Source organism: Fukomys damarensis, unplaced genomic scaffold (genome assembly GCF_012274545.1).
Source record: "Fukomys damarensis isolate Sample0158 unplaced genomic scaffold, DMR_v1.0_HiC HiC_scaffold_30, whole genome shotgun sequence".
NCBI classification, from domain to species: Eukaryota; Metazoa; Chordata; class Mammalia; order Rodentia; family Bathyergidae; genus Fukomys; species Fukomys damarensis.
This window is the reverse complement of record NW_022900942.1, coordinates 54,678,365-54,705,169: the sequence shown is the minus strand read 5'-3', so window position 1 is coordinate 54,705,169 and position 26,805 is coordinate 54,678,365. Positions and strand designations below refer to the sequence as shown.

At 36.9% G+C, this 26,805-nt stretch overlaps 2 pseudogenes; one reads left to right on the top strand and one right to left on the bottom strand.

Moving 5' to 3' along the window:
• Nucleotides 1-2,047: 2,047 nt before the first annotated feature.
• LOC104876106 lies at nucleotides 2,048-17,967 on the bottom strand (annotated as a pseudogene).
• A 1,785-nt stretch (nucleotides 17,968-19,752) lies between these two features.
• On the top strand, nucleotides 19,753-20,619 carry LOC104875774 (annotated as a pseudogene).
• The last annotated feature ends 6,186 nt before the right edge of the window (nucleotides 20,620-26,805 follow it).

The window sequence follows — 26,805 nt, the reverse complement described above, 5'->3', positions numbered from 1 at the left end:
AAAACTTTTTACTAGGTGCTTCTCAGACCAAGGGCTATTATCTAGAATATATAAAGAACTGAAAGCAATCAAATATAAAGACCCAATTAAAATGGGCCTCTGAAATAAACAGACATTTCTCAGACAAAGAAGTAAAAGCAGCAAGTAAATATATGAAAAAAATGTTCCACATCAGTGGTCATTCAAGAGATGCAAATGAAAACAACACTGAGATTCCATCTCACCCCACAAAGAGTGGTTGCTATCAAGAAATCAACCAATAACAAATGTTGGCGGGGTTGTGGTGAGAAAGAAACCCTTCTCCATTGTTGGTGGGAGTGCAGACTGGTGCAACCACTATGGAAATCAATATGGAGATATTCAAAGAGCTGGAACTCAAGGTTCCATTTGACCCAGCCATCCCTCAGCTGGGTATCTTCCCAAAAGAATTTAAAGAATCATATCACAGTGATATATGCACACCTATGTTTATAGTGGCACAGTTTGTAATAGCTAAAATCTGGAGACAGCCCATTTGCCCATCTGTTGGAAACTGGATAAAAAGATGTGGTTTTTCTATAAAATGGAATGCTACTCAGCCATAAAGAATGAGAAATTAGATTCATTCATAGGAAAATGGATACATATTGAGGATATAGTCCTCAGTGAAATAAATACATCACATATGTATGTATACCTAATAGCTTCTCTGGTGTGAAGAGCTATAATGGTACATAAAATCCTAATGATATAATTGACAATGTGAAATAGGAAGAAATGGGCTAAAGGTATAGGGGAAATGGGTAGGGTAGGCAAAAGGAAATAAGGGAAAAGAAAAAAAACATGGGAAAATGAAAAAATGGAAATAAAGTATTTGTAAATAGGGAAGGAAGAGGGGGTGAAGGGAGGGCACGGATAAGGGGAAAAAATGAGAACCAAGACCTGTCATGTAAAGGTACAAGATCCCAACAATGAATGTAACTGTACTGTATACCTCAAAAGTACCAATAAACTCAATGGAAAAAAAAGTATCAATTAAAAAAAATCTTTATGTACAGATACTCAACTCAGTGTCAGTAGTAGTAACTTCCAAATCTCAGCAATTTATGTAATGACATTGTTATTACATATTGAAAAATGGGAGTAAGCACCTCTTTGATTTTATAATTACCACATTATTTTAATGAATATTTATTAAGCAACTACTAAATGCAAGAATTTTTTGCATTAAGGACACCAACAGAAAAAACAAATCCTTCTCTTAAGGAGATTACATCCCTTTAAGGAAAGATGTATAGTAAACATGTTAAAAATAAATATTGTAAGTTGAGATTCATTTTAACCAGTAAGAAGATTAAGCCATGAGAATTACTGAGAGGAAATGATGTCAGAGTATAAAGCACTCTCTTTTGGAGAGTAATCCAGAAAGGCCTTTCTGAGATGGTGACATTTAATGAGACCTGAATTAATGACTGCACTCCAATATTCAAAAGAAAAAGAATAGCAGATATTTCACCGGATATTTTGCATAATATTAACCTCCTCACTTTTAACACATATACACACAAAGCTTGGCTTCACAAAATAAAAATCCATAAGGCTAAATATTTAATATATTTAAAGCACAAAATATGTAAACAATAGCACAACAATTAACAAATACATTCATGAATTCAAAGGCCAAAAAAGCATTGTTATTCTAGTATAAATTATTCACTGGTAAAATTCTTGGAAAAAAAAATTTTTTTTGCTTTAAAATTCCAGTTACTTTTCAGTTAATTTCAACTATGAGGAAAAGGTCACAATGTTTTCATGCAATACATACTTGGTTCTTTAAATCAGAATGTGACAAATAGCAGAAAGAATTAAGGGGCTGCTGCACTTATGATCCATAGAAAACACCAACATTTTGGGTTATACCTAGTTAAAGAAATAAGTCACTTGCAAAATACTGTAATAGTCAATACAGAGAGGCATGCCTTAGGTGGCCAGAGGAATGCAGTTTAGAAAAGAAAAAAAAAGCACACTGAAACTATAAAATTTCTTTAAAATTACTGAGCAAGAAGAGCTACCCAACTGATACAGTAGGGGGTGGAGCTCCTGCTAAGCCAGCCTCAGATTTCTCCAATTTATTTTGTGCATCAATTTGTGTAACAATTTCCTTCATGTTGGTCTCCAGTACCATTCCCCCATCACCATTTCCGCAAGAACATCGTGAACTTTGTCTACATGGAAAATTAAATCCAGTTCACAGACATTTTCAAAACATTTGTCAAACGTTTCCACGAGCACATGAATTAAATCTCAGATGCCAAGTTAGTGTTCCAAAGAATCCACACAGAAGAAAAAATATAGTGTCGCCTAAAGCCTATAAATCAGTTTGTTGTCAGATCCTCCAATTAATAATCCTTCTAGGAAATTACAGCCATTTTCATCTCTCTTAGATACCAAGTGGAAAGTCTCCCTGATGATTTGCTGTTCTGTAGCTTCACTGTGGAGTGGGTAGAACGTGGAGAGCCGCGGTTTGCTGTGGGTGTGGAAGATGAGGATGGCTTCATAGCCGGGTGACCTGGTGGGCGCTGGGGCTGGGGCAGGCGAGCATAAGAGCTTCCCCTCGGCTCTCCCCAGCGGTCCTTCCCACCCTCCCCTCCCTCACGCACACAAGAAGAAAATGATTTCTTAAGAATGAATACTACAAGCTTTCTATCCCAGGTGCAAAAAGAAAAAAAGAAAAGGAAAAAAGAATGAATACTACAAGAAAAAAAAGAATGAATACTACAAATAGAATAATAAATAAACACTACAAAAAATTTTAATTAATAAAATTTTCAAAGTAACATTATTCAATCTATTACTTAAAACACTATAATAATTGAGTCATTATTTTATAGCAAAGGTCACTGTAAGCCAATTTTTTGAATTAAATATATTCTAATGTCCACGAATGGAAAGAGTATAGGGGCATTGAGCTAACAGCAAATATGTTTGTCTGATTCTTTCCAACAATTCTCTTAGTAGAAATCTCTAAAAATATCTTTTCAAAACCTTTTCATATGTTTATTTTGGTTTAATTAAAAGGACCTAAAGTGGTATTTTTCATAACAAAGTATAGTTTTGTTTAAAAAGAACCCCTTGAAGTATATTCTTTCTTGAGTTTAATCATATAGAGGTAAAAGCTGTCAGAATCAATAGCTCCTTAGACTCATTGAAAATAACTTTTGGGAGGAGGGGGTGAAGGGAGGGCAGGGACAAGGGGAAAATGAGAACCCTCTCTAAAAATATCTTTTCAAAACCTTTTCATATGTTTATTTTGGTTTAATTAAAAGGACCTAAAGTGGTATTTTTCATAACAAAGTATAGTTTTGTTTAAAAAGAACCCCTTGAAGTATATTCTTTCTTGAGTTTAATCATATAGAGGTAAAAGCTGTCAGAATCAATAGCTCCTTAGACTCATTGAAAATAACTTTTGGGAGGAGGGGGTGAAGGGAGGGCAGGGACAAGGGGAAAAAATGAGAACCAAGACCTGTTGTGTAAAGGTACAAGATCCCAATAATGAGTGAAACTTTACTGTACACCTAAAATGTACCAATAAACTTAATTAAAGATATAAAATAACTTTGAGCTAAAGTGAAAATTGTAATTGCAGTAAAACTGTGATATTGAATACACTGTCAGCTCTGCAGGTGAGGATAAAATCCAAGAGTGTACACTGAGCTTTATTTTGTCTTTTCAAATAAGTTGGATAATTGATGATTAATCAGAACATCAGTGATTTTAATTTCATATTATCTTTATTGGTACCATAACAGAGTAGCACTAATAAGATATCAGAATTTTACCTTCAAGAATTTATTCAACAGCAGATATAATATAATCTTGGAATATCTAAAATCAGCATAGTCAGAAATTGAATAATGGTATTGGAGTTGACAATGAACCGTATATGCAAAGCCAGTCCCATACAATTAAAATAGAACTAAAAGCTCCCTATCACCTGACATCACAGCTATCAAATGTCATAACACAGCATCTTACTCACATGTTTATGATGATGCCAGTATGAACAAACCTACTACACTGTCAGTTTTATAAAAATTAGCATTTACAATTATGTGCAATGCATAACACTTATGATAACATTGGTGTTAATGGTAACCTTTACAATGACATTTGCTTATGTCCTTGGCCTGTGTAGTTACTATACATGCAACACTTTTGTCATTATTTTGGAGTGTTCTGTGCATCATTAAAATAAGAGTTCACTGGGACACAGTCTGCTATGTTATGCCAGCAGCAGCGCATACATCTCAAATTTATTGGAACTCCTGATTGTGTCATTTTCTCTTGTGCTTGATTTAATCTCATGTCACTTTGCTCATCACTGGCAACAAACATAAGATCAGTAAGAGGCCACATAGAGGAGAGACAAATGTGCTTGAAGTGTTGTGAAAAAGGAGGACGAGTTGGGACTTTCACTTAAATGGGAGGCAGGAGATAAGCCAGGCCTCGTCTCTGTACAGAGTTTGATAAACCACTAAAACATGCTAGTAATATGATGTGAAGATGAAATAAGGGCACAGTTTTTACAGCATGCCTCTAAACTTTTAGGAAAGGATAAGTAATTTTTAAATGGAAGATATTAAACTAAAATACCAATCAATTTCTATAAGTAGAGCATTATGCACATTTATAACTGTATTTTTCTCACATTGAACTCTTATTTTTATCAATGTGTGTGCTTTTTATAATGAAAATAACTCTTGGAAGATACTCATGCCACTCCTACTCAACTTACATGGGGAACTTTCAGTCAACTACGCTACGACCTCTTGGGGTTCCTTTATGATACGTTGCCATGAGAAAGCTGAGTAGAAATCGCAAAGAAAGGAAGATGAAGCTACGGCAAGAGTGGATCGGGCCCCACAGCTGGGCTAAGTGTGTTCTGGGAAAATCCACTCTAGGGTACCATGCTGTGTGCTCCAGGCAAGGCCAATGCTCTGTGGACATGGGACATAATCATATAGTCCCTTTTTGGCAATGCCTAAAACAGATTCACATATATAAATTGTTGGGAAAAAAATCCATGAACAAAAGAGCCCCGCTGAATTTTATTTCACTCAGTTTTTCCTGAACTTTACTTATCCAGAGAAGACTGCTGTTTTTCATTCAAAAAATATTTGAAGACCATTACCTTGGAAAGAGCCCACACTTTCGTGAAACCATTGTCTTTATTCAGCCTGTGAGGTGTGACTAGTTAAAGAAAAGGAGGTTGCTTATACATAGTGTCTTGATCAATGATGAAGGCAGTTCTGCACTAAAACTAGACCTGTATTCATAGCTTCTTAATATTCTACATGGCATCTAAACCTAAAATAATGGAAATCTTTGACTTGGATTTCCCCTTCTCAACAGCAAGAATTCAAGACAATATTGGAAATAGGAGACAGAAGGGTGGATTCCATCAAGGAAAGTGGGAATGGAAGAATATTGCGATCGAGGCATACTTTAGTCATCAGATATCAACAACTGCTTCTCCTTTCCTCTCGATTTCCCTGGAGTTATAACCCTCCCTTTACCAGCCATTCAGACTTGGTTAAGCGCCACAGATCGCAGTGATGTTTATGCTGTACTTCATAACGTCAGCGAAGTACCAACAATCCCTCATTGTCTGCTGGTCTTTGCCATCTGTTTCTCCCCTTGGAACTGTGCTCCGCCTCATCCCAGCCCCTACTCATAGCCTTGCATTTTAATATGCGGAGAAGTACTCATCTTTCCTTCTTTCGCAGCAGGGCTGACACTATCATTTGCTCATCCTTTGTCATCTATGATTGGGGAAAAAGTCTTGGTCAGAGATAAAATACATGGCAGAAATTGAGGTCACAGAAAAATAAACAATATGCTTTACAGAACCGCCAGTTAGGAATAGCGTGCTAGAGTAGTTATGGCTGAGAGAATTTACACCAAAACTCATTGGCCAAGAATGTGCAAAACAATCTGCTGCTGCTCAGATTCTTTGGCTCACAGCAAGAGGCAGTACTCAAACCATGGGAGCTGGGGACTGTATATAGTTATATGTATACTCCTGCGTGCACTGGAAGAGGCTGCTTTGTATGTGTGCAGCAGAAACTCATTCAGAGAAGTGGGTATTTAGACTGAATGAGCACTGTGCAGGATGCACTGAAATGGGTCTGCGCATGCACCAAAATGGCTTCCATGGTCTGCTGTTTCCAAGGCTCTGCTTATTCTTTCCTCGTAGAAAGTCAACTGTGGACCAGAAGGAAGTTCAATCTGGAAGATGTGTAGTTTATTACATCACATACATCTGGCCTAATTTGGGCACTGTAATCCTAGGAATTAAAACTTCTAGCTTGCTGAATACTAATGGAAGGTGGTCAGCTCAGAGAACGTTGCACTGACTAGGTAGGTGAGCTCTACCAGGTGCAGGTGTGAGACCGTGAATCTGTCAGGTTTCATCTGTGAAAACAGCAAAACAGAATATGTAAAGTAACTGCCACCTGTCCCAGACCTAGCGTTAGGGTCAAGTGCTTTTGACAGTATTTTTGAAATGTAGTTAGCAATAACATGCACCAAATACCTTCAAAAGAATTGTAATTAAATATTGTTTATTATGTTTTAAATAATAATCATAGTCCATATGGATGTGCCAAAATGCGTTTGGCTCAGTTTGATTTTATTTTTTCAGAATTCTACAAGGGTTTTTTATTTATATTTTTACATTGACAGATAGCTATGAATAATTTCTTTGAACAAATTAATGGACATAAAAATATTGTTATGTAATATGTTCACATTTAAGACTTTTGGAGCATGTCTTTGAGTCAGCTAGCAATGTACAAAATTAGATATTTTTTCACACCAACATTGAGAATTTTTGGCTTTTTATTGGTTTATATAAAATTTATATATTTTATTTTAATTAAAGTAGTAGTAATACTTTAATTTTCTCCATCTGTTGCTGGTTCCATTTCATTTCTATACATTATTCCTTTTTGGAAATATTTGTCTTATATCCACTACTCTGCAAGAGCTATTTATAGTTGAAAATATAAACATTTTATTTAAATTGTTTCTGGGGATTTTTTGGTCCCTTTTGAAAAATTTGTTATAATATTCAGAAGTAGTTGTGTATTATGTATATTTATATATGAAGATGCACAATCGTGTGTATTTAAGGTACGGGACATTTACCATTCTTTATTGTTATGATTTCTACCTTTTTTGTGTGCTTATAATCTTCCTACCCAGAAGCATGTAGAAAAGCATGGTATTTTCTTTCGGAAAGCGTTTTTTTCAGTTTCACTTTTTATATTCAAATGTCAAATCCATGTGGGATTTATGTTGACTCTGATGTGAGTCAGGCCTCTAGCTTTACTTACTTCCAACTATTCTTGGCTTTCGTTTAATTCTCACATTTTACTGAAGCTATGCCAGCGAATGAATTGCATCATTCACTGCTTAGTTTATTCCTCTTATGATTTATGGCAGACATGAAGGTGCTGCCAGAAGTGTAGTCAGTCAAGTGCGTAGCAGGCAACTTTGCCCAGGCGACTTCCATGTTTCTTGTAACCAGAGACGTCCATGCACTGGAGCTGACAACACATGGGTTTAAGGAGCAGTTGGTGTTGTTTTTCATTCCAAAGGGAAATTTTATATTTCAGATGTAGTTTATGTCTAGAAAGAATAAAAACTGGCATGATTTTCCAATATAAACAGAGAAGTAGCTAACTGTAATTCTATGATAGCATGTACAAAAGAACTGGAATTTCTCTCTAATGCATCACACTGCGGCTATGAGATGACACGTGCCTGTCACACAGCCTGCTTTGAGGACACATGCTCACTTCCTTTTTTGTGTGTATAAATATATGGTGTCTTAATATCCAAGAAAATTAAAGTTCAGCTGAGTACCTGATGCCTTAGTGGTGTGATCCCAGGCATCTGGATATATTTATTAAAATCTTTGGACTCTCTTGAGGGTCTCATTCGTATTTGCCTCATACCAAATGGTTGGGTAGAAGTTGGTAAGCTTAATGTGACAGATAAAAGAAAGATTAACCAATTGGTTGATGATTCAGAAAGTTCCTCCACAGCAATGCATAAGGCTGTGAGAAAGAATATATCCTTTAGGGTTAAACATCAGAAGTTAAATTGAAGTATGATGTTGCAAACTAGAATCTTATCAAGCCAACAGAATTTTAATTCTATTTTCTAAATTTACTTTTTAGAGAAGACAAGACAAATCATCTTTTGGTTCCACCTATTCTATTTTAAAATAACTGGAAATCTACTCTGTGACTTTTTGAAATCCATACATTTTTTCACTCGGTGCAGATTATTTGTACTTTTTCTCATCATTACTTATGTAACATATTATCTAATGGTTTTATAGTATGCATGGAATGGCCATTTAAATCTATTCTTTCTGAAGGTGAGCTTTGTGCTCACATAGACAAAATAACTTAAAAGATATTATGAAGTGTAACCCTCAAATTCTTTACCACAGTCAATGGAATTTTATCTAGATGCGGTGTTGATTCTAGAAAATGTTCCTACTCATTAACATCCAAACTTACTATTTGATGAAAATAATATTTTCACACGTACTATCACCCCATCATGCTAGTCTGATCCATTTGCCAACTCCTTAACACAAAGCAAGACCTGCTTAGAATAGGAAAGTGTGTTTGTTCTGCTGTGCAAGAATATTTGCAAAAGACAAGAAAATTGGAGGGCAGTTCTTATAGACGCTGCAGCAAAGGGTCTGGAAAATAAAGGGGCTGGAATATTTTTAGATTTGATTTAGACCAACATATGCCTGTTCCATGATCACACAGAATCTACCAGATGCACTTCCCCAGAGTGGCTGTCAAATAGTTTTACACATACCAACCTTGACAATTTTGTAAATGTGCTTCTGTCCTATTTTTTTAGTGTCTCTAAATTTTTCAGTGTGAGTTTAAATAAGTTAATTCAAAAATATTATTTAGTGAAAGAAAAATAAATTTAATAAAGTGAATTAAAATTATTATAGTGGAATAAATATTTTATGTTTTGTTAAAAATAGGTTTTTGAGTGGCCACGGATTTAGCTCAGTGGTGCCACCACCTGCTTTGCAAGCACAAGGTCTAGAGTTTGATCCCCAGAACAACAACAAAAAAAGGCTTTTGGCTACTCTATTAAATAACATGTTAGGATTTTTTAAATCAAGTCTTTTTTTTTCCTTTTTATTGAGTTTGGTACAATCTAGGTCTACAATACAGTTACATTCATTACTGGGATCCTGTACCTTCACATGACAGGTCTTGGTTCTCATTTTTTCCCCTTGTCCCTGCCCTCCCGTCATCCCCTCCGCCCCTCCCTATTAACAAATTCTTTATTTCCATTTTTTCATTTTCTCATATTTTTTCTTTTCCCTTATTTCCTTACCCCTACCCTTCCCCCTTTCCCTACACCTTTTGCCCTTTTCTTCCTATTTCACACTCTTATCCCATTAGGATCTTGTGTACTATTATAGTTTTTCACACCAGAGAAACTATTCTGTATTACACATGTGTGACTTATTTATTTCACTTAGGAGTATATCCTCAATATGTATCCATTTTCCTATGAATGACTCTAATTTCTCATTCTTAATGGCTGAGTAGTATTCCATTTTATATAAAAACCACATCTTCTTTATCCATTTACCAACAAATGGGCAGATGGGCTGTTTCTAGGTTTTAGCTATTACAAACTGTGCCACTATAAACATTGGTGGACATATATCACTATGGTATGTTTCTTTTAAATCTTTTGGAAAGATACCCAAAAGAGGGATAGCTTGGTCAAATGGAACCTATAGTCACAGCTCTTTGAGGTATCTCCATATTGACTTCCATAGAGGTTGCACCAGTCTGCACTCCCACCAACAATGGAGAAGGGTTTCTTTCTCACCACAACCCCGCCAACATTTGTTATTGTGTGATTTCTTGATAGCCATTCTTTGTGGGGTGAGGTGGAATCTCAATGTTGTTTTCATCTTCATCTCTCGAATGACCAGTGATGTGGAGCATTTTTATATATATTTACTTGCTGCTTTTACTTCTTTGTCTGAGAAATGTCTGTTTATTTCAGATGCCCATTTTTGAATTGGGTCTTTGTATTTGGAGGGGGGCAGATTGTTTTGGATTCTTTATATATTTTAGATAATAGTCCTTGGTCTGAGGACCAGCTGGTAAAAAGTTTTTCCCACATTGTAGGTTGTCTCTTAGTTCTGTTGATGGTTTCTTTTGCAGTGCAGAAGCTTTTTAATAAGATGAGATCCCAGTTGTTGATTCTTTCTGCTAGTTCCCATGCTACTGAAGACTTGTTTATAAAATCTTTTCCTATGCCAATGTCTTCAAGAATTCTGCTTAATTTGTCTTCCATCAAGTTTAGTGTTTCTGTTTGAAAATTTAGATCTTTAATCCACTTGGATTTTAATTTAGTGCATGGTAAAAGATAAGGGTCTAGTGTTAACCTTTGGCAGGTTGAGATCCTGTTTTTCCAGCACCATTTATTAAAGAGGCTATCTTTCTTCTTTAATAAAGACGGGGATGATTGACTCCTTTCTCAAAGATGAGGTAGCTGAGTACATCTGGAGTTGTTTCTGTATCTTCCAGTCTTTTCCACTGATCCTCAGGCCTGTTTCTTTGCCAGTACCATGCTGTATTTATCACAGCAGCTTTGTAGTATAGTTTCAGATTGGGAATAGTTATACTCACTGCCATGTCTCTGTTTTCTAGGATGGCTTTTGGCTTTTGCTATTCAAGGTCTCTTATGCTTCCAAATGAATTTTTGGATTCTTCTTTCTTGTTCTGTGAAGTATAGTGCTGGGATTTCAATTGGTATTGCATTGAATCTGTATAGCAGTTTTGGTAGTATGGCCATTTTCACTATGTTGATTCTTCCTACCCAGGAGCAGGGGACATCTTTCCATTTTCTTATATCCTCTTCAATCTTTTCTCAGAGTGCTATAGTTTTCAGTGTAGAAGTCTTTTGCTTCTTTTGTTAGATTTATTCCCAGATACTTCATTTTTTGAGTGCTATTTTGAAAGGAATTGTTTCCCTAATTTCTCTCTCGGTGAGTCTGTTATTTGTGTACAAGAAGGCCATTGATTTTTGGGTGTTGACCTTGTATCCAACTACTCTGCTAAAAGTGACTATTAAGTCAAGAAGTCTTCTGGTGGAGTTTTTTTGGTCTTCAATGTAGACTATCATATCATCAGCAAATAATGACAGTTTAACTTCTTCCTTTCCTATCTTTTTTGCTTTAATTTCTTTCTCATGTCTAATTGCTATGGCTAATGTTTCCAGAACTATATCGAAGAGGAGTGGTGATAGTGGGGATCCTTGTCTTGTTCCTGATTTTAATGTGAAGGTTTTCAGTTTTTGGCCATTTAATATGATGTTGGCTGTTGGTTTTTCATAGGAAGCCTTTATTAAGTTGAGACATACACAATCTATTCCAATTTTTTGCAGAGTTTTTAATCATGCATGGGTGTTGAATTTTGTCAAATGCTTTTTCTGAATCTATTGAGAGGATCATGTGGTTCTTGTCCTTGACTTTGTTAATATACTGTATTGCATTTATTGATTTATATATGTTGAACCATCCTTGCATCCTGGGAATAAATCCGACTTGGTCAGCATGTATGATCTTCTTGATGATCCTCTGTATTCTGTTTGCTAGTATCTTATTGAGGATTTTTGCATCTATATTCATTAAGGAGATTGGCCTGTAGTTCTCTTTTAGTTACATCTTTCCCTGCTTTGAGAATCAAAGTGATATTTGCTTCCAGGAATGAATTTGGAAGTATTGCTTCCTTTTCAATTTCATTGAGAAGTCTGAAGAGTAATGACAGTAGTTCTTCTCTAAATGTCTTGTAAAATTCAGCAGTGAATCCATCAGGACCTGGGCTTTTCTTTGTTGGCATGTTTTTAATTACATTTTCAATTTCGCTGATTGTAATTGGGGTGTTTAAAATGTTTTTATCTTTTTCATTCAACTTTGTAATTCATAAGTATCTAGAAATCTGTCCATTTCTTCTGTGTTTTGCATTTTATTAGAGTACAGGTTCTCATAGTAGGTATTAATGATCCTCTGGATTTCTGTGGGATCTGTCATGACTTTGCCTTTTTCATTCCTGATTGCATGAATCTGAGCCTTTTCTTTCCTTTTTTTGATAAGGTTTGCTAAGGGTTTATCGATTTTATTTATTCTTTCAAAAAACCAACTCTTTGATTCATTTATTTTTTGTATCATTTTCTTAGTTTCCATTGCATTGATTTCTGCTCTAATCTTTATAATTTCCTCTCTTGTTTGAGCTTTGGGTTTTTCTTGCTCTTGTTTTTCTAGGAGTCTAAGAGTCATCATTAGGTTGTTTATTGAGCTCACTCTGCTTTTCTAGTGTGTGCATTCAGTGTTATGAATTTTCCACGTAGAACTGCTTTCATTGTGTCCCATACATTCCTGTATGTTGTATTGGCATTTTCATTTATTTGTTAAAACTGTCTGATTTCTTCTTTAATTTCCTCTGTGATCCATTGATTGTTCAGGAGAGTGTTGTTAAATTCCCATGTGTTTGTGAAGTTCCTACATTTTCTTATGCTATTGATCTCCAGCTTTATTGCACTGTGATCTGATAATATACAGGGAATAACTTCAATTCTTTTGCATTTATTCAAACCTGTTTTCTGACCTAGTATATGATCTATCTTGGAGAATGACCCATGTGCAGCTGAAAAGAATGTATATTCTGATTTTGTGGTGTGGAACAACTCTATAGACATCTATTAAGTCCATATGTTCAAAAGCTTGGTTCAGTTCTAGTATTTCATTGTTGATTTTTTGCCTAGATGATCTGTGTATTTGTGATAGTGGGGTACTTAGATCCCCTACTATAGTTGTATTAGTGCTTATTTGGTTTTTCATGTTACTTAATATTTGTTTTATATAGTTGGGGGCATTTATATTTGGTGCATATATGTTTATGATTGTCAGCTCTTCCTCTTGAATTGTTCCCTTTACAAGGATGTAGTGGCCTTCTTTGTCTCTCTTAATCAGTTTTGGTTTGAAATTTACTTTGTCTGCAAATAAGATTGCTACCCCTGCTTTTTTCTGGTCTTCTGTCATGTGGAGAATTGTTTTTCATCCTTTCACTTTCAATCTATGGGCTTCTTTTTGCATGTGATGTGTTTCTTGTATACAACATATTGTTGGGTTTTGCTTCTTAATCCATTCTGCCAATCTATTTTTCTTGATTGGTGAATTGAGGCCATTGACATTGATGGTTATAACTGATATGTCATGATTTATTATTGTCATGTTATTGTCCTTTTGTAGACTCTTTTTAATTTTTTGTCCTCTCTTTTTAGTTTCTTGCCTTGGCTATTTGATTTGCTCTGTGAGGCCTCATTGTGTTATCTTTATTGTCTTTTTCTAGAATATTGTTTAGTGTTCATGAAGTTTCTCAAGTGTTCTTTGTCATGGAAGTATCTTATTTCTCCATCCATTTTGAAAGAGAGTTTTGCAAAATACATTAGTCTTAGTTGTAGGTTGTTTTCTTTTAGGACTTTAAATACTTCACTCCAGGCTCTTCTTGACCTGAGGGTTTGTGTTGAAAAGTCTGCTGTGATTCTGATGGGCTTTCCTTTGCATGTGATTTGTTTCTTTTCTCTTATTGCTTGTAGTATTTTGTTCTTCTGTTGGGTTTCTGGGATCTTGATTATTATATGTCTAGGTGTAGATTTTTTTTTATCATGGCTAGTTGGAGTCCTATATGCCTCGCTTATCTGTATATCAAATTCTTCCCCTCTATTTGGGAAGTTTTCTGTCATTAATTCTGTAAACAGCTTTTTTAAGTCATTTGCATTTTCTCCTGCTATTTCATGGATTCCTATCAGTCTTATGTTATTCTGCTTTGCATCATCTAGGAGTTGTTGGATCGATTTCTCATGCTCTCTTACTATTTTTAAGAGACCTCTCTTTTCGTGGTCACTGTGTTCCTATCTTCTATATCTGAGATTCTATCTTTGCAATCTTTTATTCTGTTGGGTATGCTTTCAATAGAGTTTTTAATCTCCTGGATATCTGTTTGAATCTGTTTAATGGATTTTACTTCTTTCCTATTTTCTGTGTTCATTGTTTCCATTTCTTTCTTATTCTGGGCCTTCATGGTTTCTATTATGTTCCTAAGCTCATCTATTTTTTTGTCAGTTTCTGTTCTGGAGTCTCGAATCATGTCTTTCCTTTTGCTCACCATCTCTATGGTTATCTGGGAAATAATTTCTGTTTTGAATTTTTCTAGAGCTTGATTGATCAGTGTTGTTACTTCCTGTGTTGTGAGTTCTGATCTGATTTTTCATCCTCCTTTGCCCTACTATTTGCCATTTGTGGACTGGAAGTCTGTCTTTGTGTCTTGCTTATGTGTTTTCTCATCTTTATTTTTGCTGTTGGGTTGCCTTTGATTCAATCTCTGAGTCTTTAAATCTTTCTGATATCCTAGCATCCCAGCCTTTGATTCTCTAATGACTTATAGACATTCCCATTTTCATAATTGAGAAAACATCTCATCAAATCAATCCTTATCCTTTATCCCAGTTGATACAATCAGGAACACAATAGGATCAATCACCTCCCTTTATAGCCAGCCATGCCTCTGCAATGTGCGTCCAAGAACTGGCACAATCAGGGGATCGGGGAGGGAGGGCTGTGCTCAGTGGCTCCAGTGCAGCTACCCTCCTGGCACTGGGTAGGGTCAATCAATGGTGCCTGCAGGGAAAGGCATGGCTACAGAGGAGGCCCGTAGATTGGGCCAGGCTGTGCTGCAGAGGGCTGTGCTGAACTCCAAGCTGTAGCCACTGTGGCAAAACTCACCCTCCTGGCACTGGGTCTGGGTAATCAAATTTAAAATTAAGTCTTAACTGCTTTAATATGCATGTAATTTGAGGTAAAATAGTAAAGATTTTAATCAATGGGATTTTTCCCCCCCAGTGGGTTGTTGGAAAATGTAGTAGCCCCAGAAAATATTATTATTATCTTTTCAAAATCTATATCATAACCTATATTGCTTAGGATTTTTCCTGAATTCTGAATCCACTTGAATAAGGCAAAACTCACTCTTAATAGACATGAGTAACTGAAAAAGAAAGCTATACAAGTTTAAGTTTAAGGTGTTTTAATTAATTAATGATGAAATTATTGTTATAGTCGGTATTTAATGCTATTCCTATTCAAAATCCAGGAAGTTTTAGTAGGCCAGAACTAAGTGGTATAATTTGGGAACATATGATATTTGCCTTTCTTTTCTAAAATGTATAGAGGATTAGTATGAATGCACTCTCTTCTCAAGATTATCAACTTTAAGGAGAAGTACACATGGAAGTTGAAAATCTACAAATTAGTGGCTACAAAACTGTCTCTACAGAAATACCATATGAAATATCTTTCCCATATTTTCAGAGTTTATGTACTTATTTCCAGACTATAGCTGGAGGGTGGGTTTTTAAAATCAATAAGCAGACAAATTAATTAATAACTGCAGGAGAAATCGCAGAGCTAAACTTAGGGATCTAGCCAAAGGTCAATGTCAAAAAAAAAAAACCCAACAAAACAACAACAACAACAAAAACTGAATATGAGTTTCTTAAATGAGACAGAAGAGCCCAAAAGTTTGTGTTGAAGATTGAGTCTCAAAGAAAACATTTTCATGAGGAGAGAGAGGATGTAAAGCAGGATGGATGACTTATTTTCCCTCCTCTTTGTCATCCGTGCACTCTCTTCTATTTCCCTCTTGAGGCTCACCCATATCTCCCAATCTGTTGTACTTCCCGTGGAGTTAATACTACTTTAGCTTAGGGAGAATGTGAGTAATCCAAATCACCAATCAAACATTTACATGTTTGGATATGTGCTCCATCAGAGGACTCAAGTAACAAGGATATTTTTACCAAGACTTCTGGAAGAAATTCCTGTTCTTTACTTCTGTCTCTAAATCCCTGAGCAAGTGAACTAATAATTACTGACCAGTTGAAACCACAAACCAACAGGGAAGCATTGTCCAAAGCAGGGAATGAGAATCTGGTCCTGATTATATTGTGTAAATTGTGAGCCTTCTGCCAAACCTTATCCATCCCACCATTTGCATCTAAAATATTCATTCTTGATTTGTGTCTAGAATACTCATTCTTGAAAGCTTTTCAATTGATTTTTTCTCCATTAAATGAATTTGATATTTGAGCTCTCTTCTACTGGGATGAACGAATATAGTCTGTTTCTGTTTTCTAAAATTGTATGTAAAAAGCTATACACAGTGCCTTGTTTACTTTCTTTACAACACTCTTTACAAAAGTTTTACAATTGTGTTATAGTGGACATTGTTGGACAGTTACACCTACATGCTCTAAATGATTAATTGCTTCTCAATACAGTTAACTAATTCTCTGAGCGTTAGTTACTTCCTCATTGCTGGGACAAAATGCCCAACACCCACATGTTAAAGGAAGAAAGGTTTGTTTTTGCTCACAGTTTGTAAAGCTTTTGGTCCATAGTCAGCTTGCTCCAAGGGAGGGCAACATTTCAGAGGGGCATAGCAGAGGAGAAACAGTCGATGACACAGCAGCCAGGAGGCAATAAGCCACTGCCATTCTTTTTCCTTTTATTCCATCCAGGCTACAAACCTTTTGGTTGGTGCTATCCATACCCAAGATGGAGTTTCTTCTTCATCAAATCCATTCAAACACATCCAAAGCTATGCTAAACCAATCATTGGACTAATCTAGTATCATACCCTTAACCCAGTGCAACATCACATATCCATGATCCAGGCATCTCCAAAAGCACCCCACCTATGAGTGCATGAGGCTTTGGGGGGACAACTAGACATAAGCCATAAGAATGTACATGGATATATGCATTTGTGTGTACATGTACATATGTGTACGCATACATATATGTTTTCTATATATACTCATGCATTTATTAACTTATTTTGTGATCAACTAACAGTTATAAAAAGTGGTATATGTCTAAGTGGTACATGTCATGTTTTTTAAAAAAATATAATCTTTTAAATATAATTCAGGGGCTTTAAAATTAAATAGGATTTGCTTATACTTTTCTGAGTATTACCATTGAGAATGGGTAAATTAATTCATGATAACATTTCTCTTATAATTAGAATCCACCCATTTGACAGCTGAATGCCTCAAAACATCAGAGCAACTTGATATCAAAAAGACTTTGAAAACTTTCATATGTGCTATCATCATGTTATGAATAAAATAGATTATCAAACATAGTGCAATGAGACTTCCATGTAACTATTCTTTGGCAATTTTACTTCCATCATTTGCTTCCCTTTCATAAAGAACGGAAAAAAATCTTTGTCATCCTGTATGAAAATGGACACTGCAGAATTTTCTTTTTGGAAAACTTTCTTTAAAGTCTAGAGTTAGACAATATGATGAAACAATTGTATTCACTAGTGTTGATTTAATAAACTAGATAGGGCGTCAGCTCACTTATAAATAGTTTGGTGTCCTTACTAATTGTTAAAGAGTTTAAGACTTTCCTGTACTGAAAATATAAAAATATAAAAACAAGATTAATTACAGCCTTAAATATAGACAAATATTTAGTTACATAGAGAGTATATTAAAAACAGAAATGAATCACAATACTAAATAACAGTGGAATGTGTGCCAACAAGAAGACAAAAAAGAAAGCATTTTTTTTTTAGTTGAACAAAATTGTCAAGCTTTCAAAAAAAGATCAAGGAATTAAAAAAAGCAGATTGGTAAAGTCGTTAAGAACAACTGTAGTTAAGAACACTAATTAAGAATACTGTTACTTAAGAAAGCTGTTAGTTATCTTCAGAGACCAGTTTCCATACCTAACACCAAGAAGTCATATTCCTTCTTAGGAATATTTTTCCTATTAAAAGACATGGTTAAGTTAGAGAGAATAACATAATGTTGGGTCAGGGATGTTGCTGAGGGGCAGAGCTCAGAAGGTGTGAGGACTTGGATTCAGTTCCCAGAACACCCTTAAATATAACAGCAAAATGAATATATTGTACCTACCCGCCACCATACTTTATTTACTCACGATTTTTATTTCATATTTATAAGAATAACAGAGTTCCCTGGCTCTAGATTAAACTTCCAGAGCTCCTTTTCCTAGTCTTAATCTACTTTTCTCAGAATATATTTTGAGTTTATATCCTTCTGTCTGCTTTTTTATTGACATTATATATGATACTATATATGATTTTTAAATCATGTGTAGTAGTGCTTTGTATTTATTAATTCAATGTAAATTGCATCTTATATATGAATACATAAGTTAAAACTTCTCTTTTGATTTTCTTTTTTTTTTTAGTCAGGGTCTCACTATGTAGTTGAGACTGACCTGGAACTCACTATGTAGCCCAGGCTGGTCTTGAACTCACAGCAATTCTCCTGCCTTATCCTCCTGAATGCTGGGATTACAGGTGTGTGCCACCATGCCCGGCTTCTTTTGATATTTTTTCTGGTAGATATTTACGGTAGTCATTCATTTATTAAAGTCATTATTTAATATACTCCTGAATATTTATATCAAATGTTTTAGAAGTTATCTATTCTCATGCACATTTACGTTATTTCTATCTTTCTGCTATCATAGACAATGAAACAGTGAAAATTTTTCCAATTATATCTTTATGTACTTATACAAAAATGTGCAGTTGTGTGCCTGGGAGTGGCACACATAGTTTGTTTTTTTGTTGTTGTTGTTGTTGTTTGGTTTTTTTCAGCTTTAATTGAGTTTATTGGTACATTTTAGGGATACAGTACAGTTACATTCATTGTTGGGAAAAGAAAAAAATGTGACATAGTTTGTTGATATACATAGAGAAGATAATTTCTGAAGTAGTTCTGCCAACATACATTGAGAGATTCTGTTTAACTAGTCTTCTCTAATAATTAGCAAAAGCTACTAGACATTTGCCCAATCTAATTGACATTTAGTGATATTGCACTGCTTTTACCCGTGACATTTCCTGACTATCGATAAGGTTCAGAATCGCTTCAGATATTCCTGGATATTCCCCATCTGTGAATTAACTATTCCTATTCCTTTGCCCATTTTTATATTGAGTTTTTTATGTTTTTTCTACATAAAGATTCATTTGTGTATTTTTATTGTTTGTTTGTTTGTTACCGGGGATTGAACTTGGGTCCTTGCACTTGCGAGGCAGGCAGCAGAACCACTGAGCTAAATTCCCAGCCCTATTTGTGTATTTTTTACAGTGATTATTTATTGGTTTCTTGGGTTACAAATATATTCTCCCTATCCACAGCTTGTCTTTTAACTTCATTTATGATGTTTTTGGTGGAGAAGAAACTTTTATTTTTAATGTCTGGAATGTCAGTCTTTTAAAGGATCATGTGTGTGTAGCTTGAGAAATATTTTTCAACTCATAACTTTATTTTTCTGTATTTTATGGAATGAAGGAGATAGATTTTAATTAAAAGAAAAACTAACAAGAGTAACAGGAAGCCCTGAAGGGTCAAAAGGAATACAAAAGCAAAGGCTTTTTTTTCTTTCTGTAGTTTTTTTCCTTCTTTCCTCTCTTTTTTCTGCCTTGTTTTTTTTTGTTTGTTTGTTTGTTTTTTTTAAGAGTGAACAGCCTTGGTGGTGGCTGTTTGGGGTGGGCGCCGCTGAGGTGCGGGAGTCTCGCCTCCCGCGAGATGGTAGACGTTCTTTCATTATGGATGGAGGGGATGATGGTAACCTTGTTATCAAAAAGAGGTTTGTGTCTGAGGCAGAATTAGATGAACGGCGCAAAGGTAGACAAGAAGAATGGGAGAAAGTTCGAAAACCTGAAGATCCCAAAGAATGTCTAGAGGAGGTTTATGACCCTCGGTCTCTCTAGGAAAGACTACAGGAACAGAAAGACAGGACGCAGCCGGAGTATGAAGAGCAGTTCAAATTCAAAAATACGGTAAGAGGCTTAGATGAAGATGAGACCAACTTCCTTGATGAGGTTTCTCGGCAGCAGAAACTAATAGAAAATCAACTAAGAGAAGAGGAACTGAAAGAACTAAAGGAATACAGAAGTAATCTCAACAAGGTTGGAATCTCTGCAGAAAACAAGAAGGAAGTGGAGAAGAAACTGCCTGTGAAACCAATAGAAACCAAGAACAAGTTCTCCCAGGCAAAGCTGTTGGCAGGAGCTGTGAAGCATAAGAGCTCAGAGAGTGGCAATAGTGTGAAAAGACTGAAACCAGACTCTGACCCAGATGACAAGAGTCAAGAGGCCCCATCCTGCGTATCTGTCGGAAGTACCTCCCTGAGTGGCCCATCCATTCCCCTCCGCCGCTGTCTGCATGGGCATCCTCCCAGGTCTGGGCGCCTAGTCTGGGAGCAGCGACTCTGAGTTCAGCTCAGACAGTGAAGGCACCATCAACGCCACGGGGAAGATCGTCTCCTCCATCTTCCGAACCAACACCTTCCTGGAGGCTCCCTAACTCCTATCCTTCCCACAGGAAGCTCCCCCTAGAACGGTCAGACCGTCCATTCTGCCTCCAGGCAATACCTCCCTCCAAAACTCCTTTGCCGGCCCTCTGTGCACACAGTGACACTTTTAACCTCACCTAAAAATGTGCCAGATCACTTGTAGCCAGAACTGTGTTTGGTCTCCTTTCTGCTGTGGTGCAGATGACCAAACCCCTGCCTCTTCCTCTCTGACATGGTAGGGTGGTGTGGCTGCAGAAGCTCTGTCTGGGCGGACCAGCAGGGCTAGCGAGCACAGAGTGCTGCTTGGTTTCGTTGCTTTCTTCTTTTCTGTTTTTCCTTTCCCAACAGCGCCAGAAGCAAGGGCAGTTGTTGCACAGTTGTTATTTAAAGTTTATTGTAGACAAATGTGTTGTTCAATTCGACTGCGCTGTGCAGCATGTGGAGACAAAGCTGACTGGTGGGAAATGGAGCACCTCCCTGGAACTCAGTCCTCCGTGTTGTCGTGCTGTTGTGATGTCGTGTGCTAAGTAAAGATAATGAAGTCCATCTGCAGGGGATGTCAGTTGACTGACACCAGCCTTCCCTGTGAAGTTTGCCTTACTGTTGGCCACTCCTGTCCTCTCCATCCAATCCCATTTGTATAGGAATGGGCTGGTAAGAGCAAGCTTTTATCTTCTACTCAGATCTTTTCTCTGCCTGGCAAGTTATTTTGTTTTTGATTTTGAAATAAAGGATTTAGTTTAAGATATAAAAAAAGAAAAAACTAGCAGCACACATTTAAAACTTAAGATTGTAAGAACAAGAAAAGAAAGTGATTAAAGTAATAGTGTACATAAGGTGTTTGTTGTTGCTTTTCTAAATAACTAAAAGGAGGTTGAGATAAAACAACTATAATAATGTATATTTACATAGTATAAGCATGTGCCTGATGTACCTCAAAAGTGGAAAAAGACAATGTGTAACAAACATTAAAGAAACATTGGCCCCAGTGTATTTTTGTCTCTCAGTATGTTTAATAACTTGAAATGTATAACTATAGCAATGGGGGAAGATAAAAGGGCCCAGTCTTGTTTCTGGCATGTTCACTGATTTTTCCTATTGTTTAAGATATTGCATACTTTCTACTTGAGAAGAAAAAGAAATCTTTAATAGTAGAGAAAGATAGCCAAAGAGCCTATGAACATGCAAATGAAATTTTTAATGCCATATTATCCTTTCACAGATAATTAAAAATGAATTCTATTGGGAAGACCATACATCAACTACTGATATATTCTGTTCATAGATTGTATATCCAACCACAGAGCAAAAATTTCTAGGAAAGAGTCTGAGATAAAACACCAAATGATTTCACAAGAGAAGAGGTCTCAGAGCTCATCTGACCCAGTCATCTAATTTTGCAATGAAGAAACTGAATCCAAAGAGGTTAAGTTACTCAAGGCCACACTGATAATTATTGGCAGAGTTAGGACCTAATAGTTTTCTCTTTTATTGTTAATTCTATTTGTGATGCACTTCAAAATATAATCCCAGTACTGAGTTTCTTAGAGCTTTAGCTGCCTAGGATATAAAATGTAGTTGATATCCTGGATCCCTCTACATTTCATCAGTATATTGTTAAAATTTGAGTGAGTTATGAACAATGGTTTTCAGCTTCTGTGAAAAATGATTGCTTCATAACCATTGCATCAATCAGTATTCCTTAATGTCATGCAGCAGAAAACACACAAAGTTCACCCAAACAAGAAAGGAAATGTGCCAGAGTTATCTGAGGAAGCACCGAGACTGAGCACCTGGGGTGACCCAGGGGCCAGGAATGGGAACGGCCCCGCTGTGTTACCCAGAAGCAGTGCCAGAAAGGCCCCTTCTGTTGCTCCTGTGACTTACGGGGTGGAGGGATACAACGTGCTCAGAGCAGATCACAGATTTACCTCAACAGGACAGCGAGATTTATCAGAAAGAGCTTCCGGGGACTTTGTCAGCTTTCTTTGCAAGAGGAAAGGGCCCCTCAATCGTTATCCATAGAAGAAAGTTAAATCTCCCAAAGGAATGATGATATTGTTAAGAAGAGGGATCCCTGGGTGACTGAGAAAATAACAAATGTCTACCAGAACTACCATATCTAAATTCATTACCGAATTTCGCATTTGATTCTGAAGCCCCTAGCAAGTCAAATTGCTAGGTGAATTTTTATTCATTCTTTTTTTTTAATTCACAGGAACAGAACCCAGGGCCTCCTGCATGCTAAGCGTATGTTCCATTACTGAGGTACCACCCGGCCAGCCAAGGTTAATCTGCTGATTGATAGGTACAACTTCCTTTCATGATTCTTTTAGTACCACAATGAATGTTAGGTAGGGTTTAATGGATGAAGAAGAATGTTTCCCCTCGAATTTAGATCTAGGTCCCACACCCATTGGTCAAGAAACCAGTGGATTTAATTTGAGTCATCATTTATATATCTCAAAGCCCCCCCCCAGACCTACAAAACGCAGGATGGTAACTGTGAATCAGTTCCTCTATATTTAGTTTATACAGTTAATCGCTCTAGGCCTGCAATAGCAATTACTTTATTAAAAAGACGGAGGAACATAAGACAAACCATCTTTTCTATCTCTGTTTAAATTTCTCTATCCTCCAAAGAAAAAAAATTATAATATTATTAATGACGGGCCAGGGATTTAGCTCAGTAGTACTGCTGCCAGCATTGTATATTTATATATATATATATATATATATATATATTTATCAAGGTGAGCATATTTTCTTAAACTGTGCATGTACGTACTTGAATATCTTTAAGTAGTAGAAGCAGAAACCCAAAGGTGTATTTATCTTTAAATATCATGTAAGGTTCCCTTCCCTATTTATCCCCATCCCTATTTCCAAGGCCCACTCTCCTCAGCTCAAAATGCATTTCAAGCTTGGAGTGATGTTTCAGGTAAACAAGATCATGCTACCCCACCACACGCAATTCCTCACTGACCCCTCATAAGCTCAGGTCGGTGTGCAGCTTCCTGCCCACAGAGACACAAGGAGCCCCTCATGGGTCCTCCCCTAGCCTCTGCTGCTCGGGTCTCCCCACCAGAATGTGCTGTACATGACCCATGTTCAGCTCTTTGATGTTTCCAAACCTTGCTACTGAATCCCTTTTTTCTGTTTTCTTTACCTAGAACTCCTTCCCACCACGTCCTCTTATTAACCCGCCCTTCCTTCCTGTCTCCCCTTTTCACTGTTTCCCAGTCAAGGTCTCTTCTCTGATTAATGCTCTGCAGTGTGGAAAGCTCACCTCCGATGTCTTCCCACCCACAAGCATTTTCTGAGCTTCTTAGTTTGGAGTAGTAGCTCCGGTCTGGTCTCCCTAGTAACCCTCAATGGACATCGTCAGCACCGCTGTCACCATGTTGCCTTGACTTACAAGTCTGTTAATCAATGTCTCTCATTAGATTGTGATCACTGTGCTTGTTATTGCTTCTTTTACTTCCAGTACCTGCCAGGACATCCAGCACAAAACAAGGGCTATAGCTGTTTCACTGAAGACCACAAAAGCACTATGTCCCTTTTTATATCAGACATCATTTTTACACACATCCTCATCTTCTGCCATGAATGGAAGCAGACAGTATAATCCTACTCTTTTCATACTCAAAGAGGACAATGACAACTTCTCTGCTTTAAGAACAAGTTACAAGAGAGCATGCCTCCATCATTACATAATGCTGAGCATAGTTAGCTAGTTATTTGGTCCTCTACCTGGAAGGGGTGATGGCTCTAAGGTTTGCAATCAGTGTGAAAACCTCAGAAGATCGTTACACAGGCAATCAGGATGATTCGGAAAGGACTGGCTTGGATTCTTATAGAGTCGCTTTGCAGGGGAACTGGAGGGCACAAAAGCAGAGTCTCCCCCTATTTCCTTGTGACTGGATGTGAGGGCTTCCAAGGGAAAAGCACGGGACAGATGGGAGGCATGTAATGGTGGCCTCTTGGATGCAAGTTGCCCCCCAAACAACAGAAATGAAAGAGCATCTCACTACGATACATGCAAATAACAAAGGATGGAACTGACGGAAAAGGACGAAGGGATGAGCTATATTGCAACTTGAAAGGCTGCTAAAATTTCAGTCTCGATTTACTACCATTTATGAGGTTGAAAAAAAGATAAGGTTAACTGAATAATAAAGTGCCTGAGTCTTTACTAATACGGAAGCCAGCATTTTGCAAGGGCATGTGTGTTTGTTTTGCTTACATTTTATGCAAGTGTCTTTCTTCGTTTCAGTCACAAACAGCTGAGCTAGAGCTTCACACAACACAAAATACTTTTAAAATCTGGCATCATTTAGATTTTCCACCTATAGCAAATTTGAAAAGTTGGCATTTACATTCCCTAAAGTATCAATCTCTAATGAAAACAGTGTCAGAGCCTTAAGCACTTTGGCATTTTCTGGACATGCTATAAATATACAGGATGTATTTTATCATGAGCTGTGTATTATAGCACAGGGACCGAGAGCAAGAACCAGGGTAAATAGTTTGAGGCAATTGTTTTCAACAGACTTTTCAAGGCCAATTCAAATGACTCTCTTGTCCTTGAACTCTCTGGTGATCATTTTAATAGCAGCAAGCACCAAAGTTTGGTAACTGGGCTGGACTACAGGTTGCATTTGGCTTTGGCTGCTTTCTGTTACTAAGGACACAATATTCTGTTATAAAGATATTTAAAGCTTCCCAAGCACCATATCCCTAAATCTTCAAAGTGGTGCTAAGTAATTTCTGCACAAACTCTTTTCTTCTTCTTTTTTTCTAAGTCATCTATGGAGTGATCCTGGCCTTTGACTTAGTGACTGGGACCCTGTACAGAAACTATGATCAGTTCAAGCATCTGTTGGGACTAGGAAAATGTAGATGAGTTCCTAGTGGAGCTCATCCTGAATCATATTTATCACCCAGTGGGTTCCCCAGGCCTACAACTCCTTTCCTTATCTGCTCAAATGGTGCTGGAACCAAAGAAAATAGGTCAAGATTTCTGGGAGCAAATATACACTATGAAAATAGGTTTAGTATCACATCTAGTCCTTACGCCTTTTTGAAATTTCAGAAAAGAACTGAGGAGGCTGGGAGGTGGCCATTTATGGATAACATCAGGAGAACCCTACCTAGAGTTCTTTTGATTAGCTGTCACCTTGCCATTGGATTCAGTTTTGAGGCAGATGACAGAGTTTGCTGCTTAGAGTGTAACAGAGGACGACAGAGGAACCTCCATTTGTCCAAGACGTGCTTGTTGGCTGAGGGACAGGTCTGCATGCCCTGATCAAGGTCCGTCCCTGCTGGTGGGAGCCATGCAGGACTCGGCTAAAGCGCAGTGTCATCTTGTGGGTCTCCATGGAAGCAGTGTCTGCACAGAGCTGTACCTGCAAATGTGAAATGTTTAACAATGAATAATTTGTTTGAAGCTCTTCTTGTTCCACGTTTCCTTGGAAAATGAAACTGCAGGAGGCATGAAAATCTCTAAAGATTCTTTCTACACGGATTCATGCAGTAATACTCTCATCACTATGTTCTGATGAGGAAGGGCTTCTTACACTAGGCTCTGTGCTTTGCCTTCAGTTATAACATGGCTTTGCATTAAGTGTTTTAATAAAATGTGAAATTAAATGATCATCTCTGTGATATTCAGCTCTTGGTCGAGGCAAGGAAAAAACGTAGCTTTCACAGTACATGAAAATCATAGAGAATACTTTGCCCTCAACGAATAATACAGGTCCCATAGGATTGGAACTCTCCATTAATTAGCTTTTTTTTTTTTTTTTTTTGTACCTGGGATCGAACTCGGGCCCTTGTTCTTACAAGGCAGGCACAGGAACCACTGAGCTAAAAGGCCCAGCTTTTATTTTTTTTACTATTCTTCCCTACACCTTTGAAAATTCCAAATAACATAACCAATTTATAGCTATGTAATATGTGTTCTGTCAGATGCAAACTAGTTTAATTTTTTCTTTTCCCTTTTTTGCACATTGAACTAGGTGGACATTGACCTAGTAGAGGGAAACAGTTACTAATGAGGGTAGGACATGCCATTATTAACCATCTGTGATTTTTTCTATTGTTACACTTAAAAGAGAAATAGAAGGGTCCTGGGCTACATTGTTCTAGAACCTGCTGGCCACATCAGTGATATGGAATATAAACCAATAAACCGAGATGGAATGGGCTTTTTTGTATAGAAACCAATGAAGCATCTTTTCATGTGACTCCTCCTAAAATAACAAAACAATCTTTCTGAACTG